The sequence below is a fragment of the Hemicordylus capensis genome, chromosome 5 (assembly GCF_027244095.1).
Source record: "Hemicordylus capensis ecotype Gifberg chromosome 5, rHemCap1.1.pri, whole genome shotgun sequence".
In the NCBI taxonomy this organism is placed as follows: domain Eukaryota; kingdom Metazoa; phylum Chordata; class Lepidosauria; order Squamata; family Cordylidae; genus Hemicordylus; species Hemicordylus capensis.
Genome location: NC_069661.1, coordinates 197,116,163 through 197,122,162, shown reverse-complemented (window position 1 = coordinate 197,122,162; position 6,000 = coordinate 197,116,163). Strand labels below are relative to the sequence as shown.

Below are 6,000 nucleotides of genomic sequence, written 5' to 3'. Positions count from 1 at the left end.
CAGCCCAAACCTCAACTAATTTTACTTGGAAATAAGTCTCGTTGAATCATTGGGACTTATTTCCGAGTAAACGCTCTCACTCTGTTCTTTTGAAGAGAAGAGTCTGCTAGGACTCGTCTCGCAACTGCACCGAGGAAACCCCACCAAGCATCACTATCCAAAGAGAAGGGCGTAACCTCAGCTGAGACGCCAGGATGGAAAATGCTTCCGTTTCGATCCTGTCTGTTGACGGTGCGAAATGAAAATCCCGAATCGGAAGAACGAAAGTGCTGCTGGTTCTTCTTTCTTGGCGTGGCTTCTTTTCTCTAATAATAACTCTCGCCTGTCTTGTCCTTTGGGAAGGTGGGGGTGGATGGCAAAGAATTAAAGCTGGGCGAGCTGTGAAGACGCAGCAACCCTGACTGCTGCATCTGGGGAACTGTGTGTGTGTGTGCGCGTGCGGCAGAGAGAAGCCGACGTGATTACTTCAGAATTTATTTAAGGGTTGGGGGAAACCACTGCAGCAGCTACCAGGGGAAACCCCAGCCGAAGAAGGCACAGCGCGAGAAACACGGCTTCCGCGCCTTGATCCTCACGTTCTGCTTAGTGCTAAGTTGCATGCAGGGTGCTTAGCAGGGAGTTACTTTAGAGGCGATCTCGCATTTCTGCACACACATACACGAAATTGGATGCCATCCCCGTTTCCTAGCAGATTTCCGTCCCTGCTTTGTCGTACTCGGATTATAGCAAGTGATGCAATTGATTACACGAGATATCCGATTACAGGAGGGCATTTCCTTTGGCTCGACTTCCCAGCATAAATCTCCGATCACATTAAATCGACGCCCTATCATTTTAAAGGAAATTATTAATGCCAGGATAATTATATAAAATATAAGGAATAAAATATAAGGATAAGCGGGGAAAGAGTTATAAACATATGAAATCCCTTCTTGGAAATATCAGGGTTTTACGCTCTCTTGCTGCCTCCCCTATCCCCCCTTTTTGGGGGGAGAAAGAAAATCACCGATTTTAGTGTGGCTTACCCCAAAGGATTTATAAGTTAGAAGAAAGGAATGGTCCTTCATGAAAATGCACGTGTTTATCATCATTGTGGATTTTCAGCTATTCTAGAAATCTACCGTTGTATTATTCCGAGCGTAAGGTCCGGCGAAAAGATCCTCATCAACTAGTTAATTTGGTTTAAATCCCCAATTTCAGTCCGTTGTCACATCTATCTATCTATCTATCTATCTATCTATCTATCTATCTATCTATCTATCCTGAAGGGCGAGGGGCGAGTATGTGTGTGTTACTTACTTCTACTGTATTCAACTTAGGCTGGGAATATGCCATTCCAGCTGTCACTCCGCAAAGTTTAATTCCAAGAAAAGCAAAATCCGTTTTTATTTCCCTCTCCCTTCTTAATCCCCTACTTTCCCGGCCAAGAAAAGGGGCTGCTGGAGCTTTAAGAGCCGCCTCCCCCTCCCCTCCTCCTAACAATGGTCTCAACCACTCTCTGCTTCTCAAAGCAAAATTTGTAATATGCCATTTTTCCCATGGACGTTTCCCCCTTTCGGCTGCTGACGAAGTGACAGGAGAAAATGCTGAGGTGCCGCCAAGCAGCTCCCGCTGCCGGCCGAAGGGGGCTGGGTGGGCACCGGGTGTCTCCTCTGAGCAGGAGCGGCAGCGTCTCCGGCAGCCTTGCTAGGGAGGCGAGTTGAGCAGCGCGGCTCGGCTGTGCGTGAGCGCCCATCGGAGAGCGAGACGGACTGCAGTTGGCACCGATTCCCTGAAAACGCCGAAGGGAGAACCAGGCATCAGGTATTTCAGCCTGCCTTGCCCAACAGATCAGCCCGCCCTCGGGAGAGAGCTGGCCAGCGAATGTAGATTTCCCTCCCTGCTTTTACAAGGATTGTATTACGGGGGGCGGGGGGAACTGGGTTCTGCCTTTGAAAGGTTGGGGTGATGGAGATGTTTTCTGTGTGCAATAAGTCAACTTCTTAAGCTCTCTCTTTTCCCCCACCCCCAATGATAGATGGCTTATATGAGTGCTGGAGGGCATGTCAGGTATACCAGAATACCAGACTTAGCTCTTTAATACCATGGCTTACTCCTTATTGGGGGGCGGGGGAGATGCGCGCGCTCTTCTAAAAAGGTGATATCACAGCTCAGTTGTAAGACCCACGGGAGTCAAAGAGTTAACTAGGAGGAGGAATATGCATGCAGTGCAAGTCAGACAATGGCAAGGATTTTCCTCATGGAATTGCTCTCCGTGGGTGAAGTGAGGTGTAGCTGACAGCATCTGGAAAAGGGAGGGGAGGAAGCATTGCAGGAAGATCTGGTAGTTTCAAGCACACCATCTTTTGGGGTATGTTGTCAAGAGGAGGAATGGAGTGCTAGAGGGGTAGGGTGAGTTTTCATCGCTGATGTCACAGCAAGCACAGATCACAGTGTAATGGGGTGGTGGTGATGTTGCCAAAGGGGCAAAGTAGCTTGCCATTATGACTTCTGTTCTCTCTCCTGAATGGAGAGCTGCATTCTACGGAGATAAAATCAAGGACTCCCAGAAAAGCTGTTAGAAATAAAGGGGAAAGTCAGGTAATGTAATAAAGGAAAACCCTGCTCCTTTGGAACTGTAAGTCTTCAAGGTGAACTATTATCAGAATGGTAGTCTGATCACTGGAGCCTTTGTTGAGCTCTCAGTCTGTCAGGAATTGTTCTTCTCACCTCTACAATAAAGGGAATAAATGTCCACGAAGAAGCACCAAGCACTAATGCCACTGGCTGGTAGAACAGAATTAATATACACCTCAATTCAGGGCTCTTACCTGGGGCATTTCCCCCACAAAAGCTGGAAAGAATTTGGTGGGTGGGGTCAAATTGAAAAGACAAATTAGGATCAACATGATGGCTTTTCAGAGGAGAAGCCCCTCATCAACAAGGTTAAGAATAAACATAATTTAGAATGACAATATACAGTTTAGGGTTGATACATGGTAGAAGGGTACCAAAGTTCCTTTCCAGAATAGTGTGCTCATGGTGTTTGGGTGTGTGAAAGAGCCTTACATAATTGTATCCTTGGAGTAATCGGGAAGTACTCAAGTTACTTTAATTCCTGTTCATTCCGTGCACCTGGAATTTTAAATGTGGCCACAGATCCCAACAAAGTGTCTACTCCACAGATTGTCACTGGTAGCATGTATTGCATACATTATAGGTGGCACTAAAGATTTTATGTTCTGTGCTGCAAAAAGGTATTCTCTAATAATGAGTAAATTGTGTTTATAAAATTAATGTCTGTAGTAAGAACAGTTCATATCAATTGCATTTTCAGTTGATGTGGCTCATATAAGTCAATCATATCCTAGGGATGAGCCTGGTAAAGCACATGCTTTGCATGCAGAGTCTTACCATCAGTTTCTGACATTTTCAGTTAAGAGCATCTTGAGTTGAAGGTCTGGGAAGGGCCTTAGCTGAGACATTGGAAAGTTGCTGCTCTTTGGAGTAGATGGGCCAGTGATCCTAAACTTATACCTAGTGTTAAAAGCTTGAACTGTGCTAGTCTATGATTGTAAAACTTACTACTGCTGCTGCATATATTTGGCTAGCACAACTGTGTTAAGGTGATACAACAGCGGTCTGAAGATTTTCTTTATTTAAAAAAACGCTTACAGTTCACGACTGTCAACATTAACCTGTGGATAGTGCTTTTTATAGAAAAATAAATGTAATTCTCCACAAATGTAATATCATCTTATTACATAAGTGATGTATGCCTAGAAGGGATCATGAAAAAGAACTCAAAAAGAATTTTGCCCTGCAAAGCGAATCAAGTTAAATACAACCACATAATCCAAATTTACTGCCTCATCCTGGAAATGTTTACTCCAGAAGTATATCTTGCTGAGTTCAATGGGGCTTATTTTAATTAATTGAGGCATGACCGCATAGAATTGCAGCCTCAGTCTTGGAAGTCAGGATTCTTTCTTGGTTGAGCTTTTCACCCCAAACATTCATTTTGTGAGTTCAAAAGCTGATTTTTTTTTTTTACATGAAACAATCCCATAAGAGATATAAACAGTAAAGATTATTCAGAGTGAAATTAGAGGTCCACAAAATCAAAAGTCCCAAATTCCAGTGATTAGGTCATTTGTACACCACCGCAAGTAGTCTAGTTCAGATGTCATGCAGAATCTCACTTAAAGCCGGTCTCTGCACAATGTCTTCAAGCCTCAGGAGTTCATTCTGCCTACTCCCATGACAGTGTGAGCATCCACTTCCTCTCTAGGTGGATAAACCAAGATTGGTCATTATGTCTGAATCCACCATTCTCATTTTAGCCTATTTCTTTCAAATAAGCTGAGATCTGTAACTTCAAACTTTGTGTACAGATCTTGGCTTATTTGAAGGCTTGACTAAACTAAGATGGGTGGGTTCAGAAACAGATATTGGCTTACTTTAACCTAGGGTGGAAGTGGATTCTCACCCAGGAATGGGAGGGGGGACTGCATGCTCCTGTGGCTCAGAAAGGTCACGTGGCTGCAACCAAAGTTTCATGTGACATCTGAACAAGCCCTTTGCATCTTTCTCATGACACATCAAATTGAGGTCATTCACACAATCAAAAACTGTGTTCTACCTGGGTTTGGGAGCTGTGTGTACTACCAATTTTTGATTGTGTGGAAGCAAGGTTAGAGGAAAACCTGGGTAGTAGTGATTGTGTGGAAGCAAGGTAGGAGAAAAAGCTACCCAGGTTTTCCTCTAACCTTGCTTCCACACAATCACTTCTACCCAGGTTTTCCTCTAACCTTGCTTCCACACAATCACTTCTACCCAGGTTTTCCTCTAACCTTGCTTCCACACAATCAAAAATTGGGAGTACACACAGTTCCCAAACTTGGGTAGAACACAGTTTTCAATTGTGTGAATGACCTCATTGAGTTTTGTAGTGATTTATCTTGTAATTTAATTTGCTTGCAGAAAATACATTGAGACATTTGTTGTTTTCTGTATTAAAGGCCAAGGCATATCACTAAAAGGATATCAAACCAAAAATTACAGAGCACCATGCTTTATTATTTCTGTTCATTGTCTGTTACATTTATTGTAAGGTGAAGATGCCTGGTAGGTTTGTGGTCTTTGGTATAAGTGTGTTAAATCAATTACCTCATCAGAACTTCCTGATGAATCCTAGGCTCAGCAAGAAGAGGATGTGTAGTCATAGAGTACTTCCACTACAGAAGAAAGGAGATACTTTGCTGGATACCCCTTTGCTTTCCCCTAGATATTTCTTAAAAAAAAAAAAAATCTTTCATTGTAAAACATTTAATTCAAATATCTCACTAGGGTTCCTTCCCCCACCCAGAAGATATTGACGGACATTAGTCTCCAAAGAAGGTTTTGAAATCCCTTGTTTATTCAGATAAATCATAGGCACAACTAGCTCAAATTACATGAAGTGATTTTAAAACTATGTATTATAATCCATTTCCTAGGGGAGTGCGTTTTAAAATACATTTTAAAAGAAAATACTTTTTTTTAAAAATCTTGCGATTCAAAAGGTTTTTTAATAACAAATATCACCTACCTTACTTAATGACTTTTTTTGGTTGATTCTTTCCATATCTTTATGGAGAGAAGCAAAGAGGAAAAATGAATGTGGTAGAATCCAGTATTTGAGACCCAAACACGCTCCATGTTGACAGAGGATAGATAATAATAATAAGCTCTAAAGTCTGTTTTAAGCATGTCATGAAAACTACTTACCAATATAACTTTCCTGTGTAGTAGACCTCTTGCAGTTCCTCACTGCATGTGTTGGCCCATACATACAGTGTTAGCACACCTGTAGCACATCTGCCTGGGCCACATCTACCCGGAAAGTCTAATATGGCTCTTCCAAATGCTTTTCACATACAGAGCTGCATTGAAATTGGGCTTAGTGTTGAAATCCTTGCTCATGAACATCAGCAGAGAGCTTACCCATCCAGTGCTAGGTCACTGAGTCCTCTTTCCATT

General features: G+C 42.7%; 1 protein-coding gene across 8 annotated transcripts in view; it reads left to right on the top strand.

Annotated features, from left to right (window-relative positions):
- The first annotated feature begins 1,522 nt into the window (after positions 1-1,522).
- PPFIA2 (PTPRF interacting protein alpha 2) overlaps positions 1,523-6,000 on the top strand; it is a 461,781-nt gene continuing 457,303 nt past the window's right edge. For 4 of the 8 annotated variants that reach the window (XR_008307767.1, XM_053251925.1, XM_053251921.1 and 1 more), the window contains exon 1: positions 1,527-1,803. The gene's annotated coding sequence lies outside the window, so the exon portion shown is untranslated. Of the gene's footprint in view, positions 1,804-2,322; positions 2,351-6,000 lie in introns of those variants that run through there. The other 4 variants (XM_053251926.1, XM_053251924.1, XM_053251941.1 and 1 more) reach the window with 3 other exon arrangements.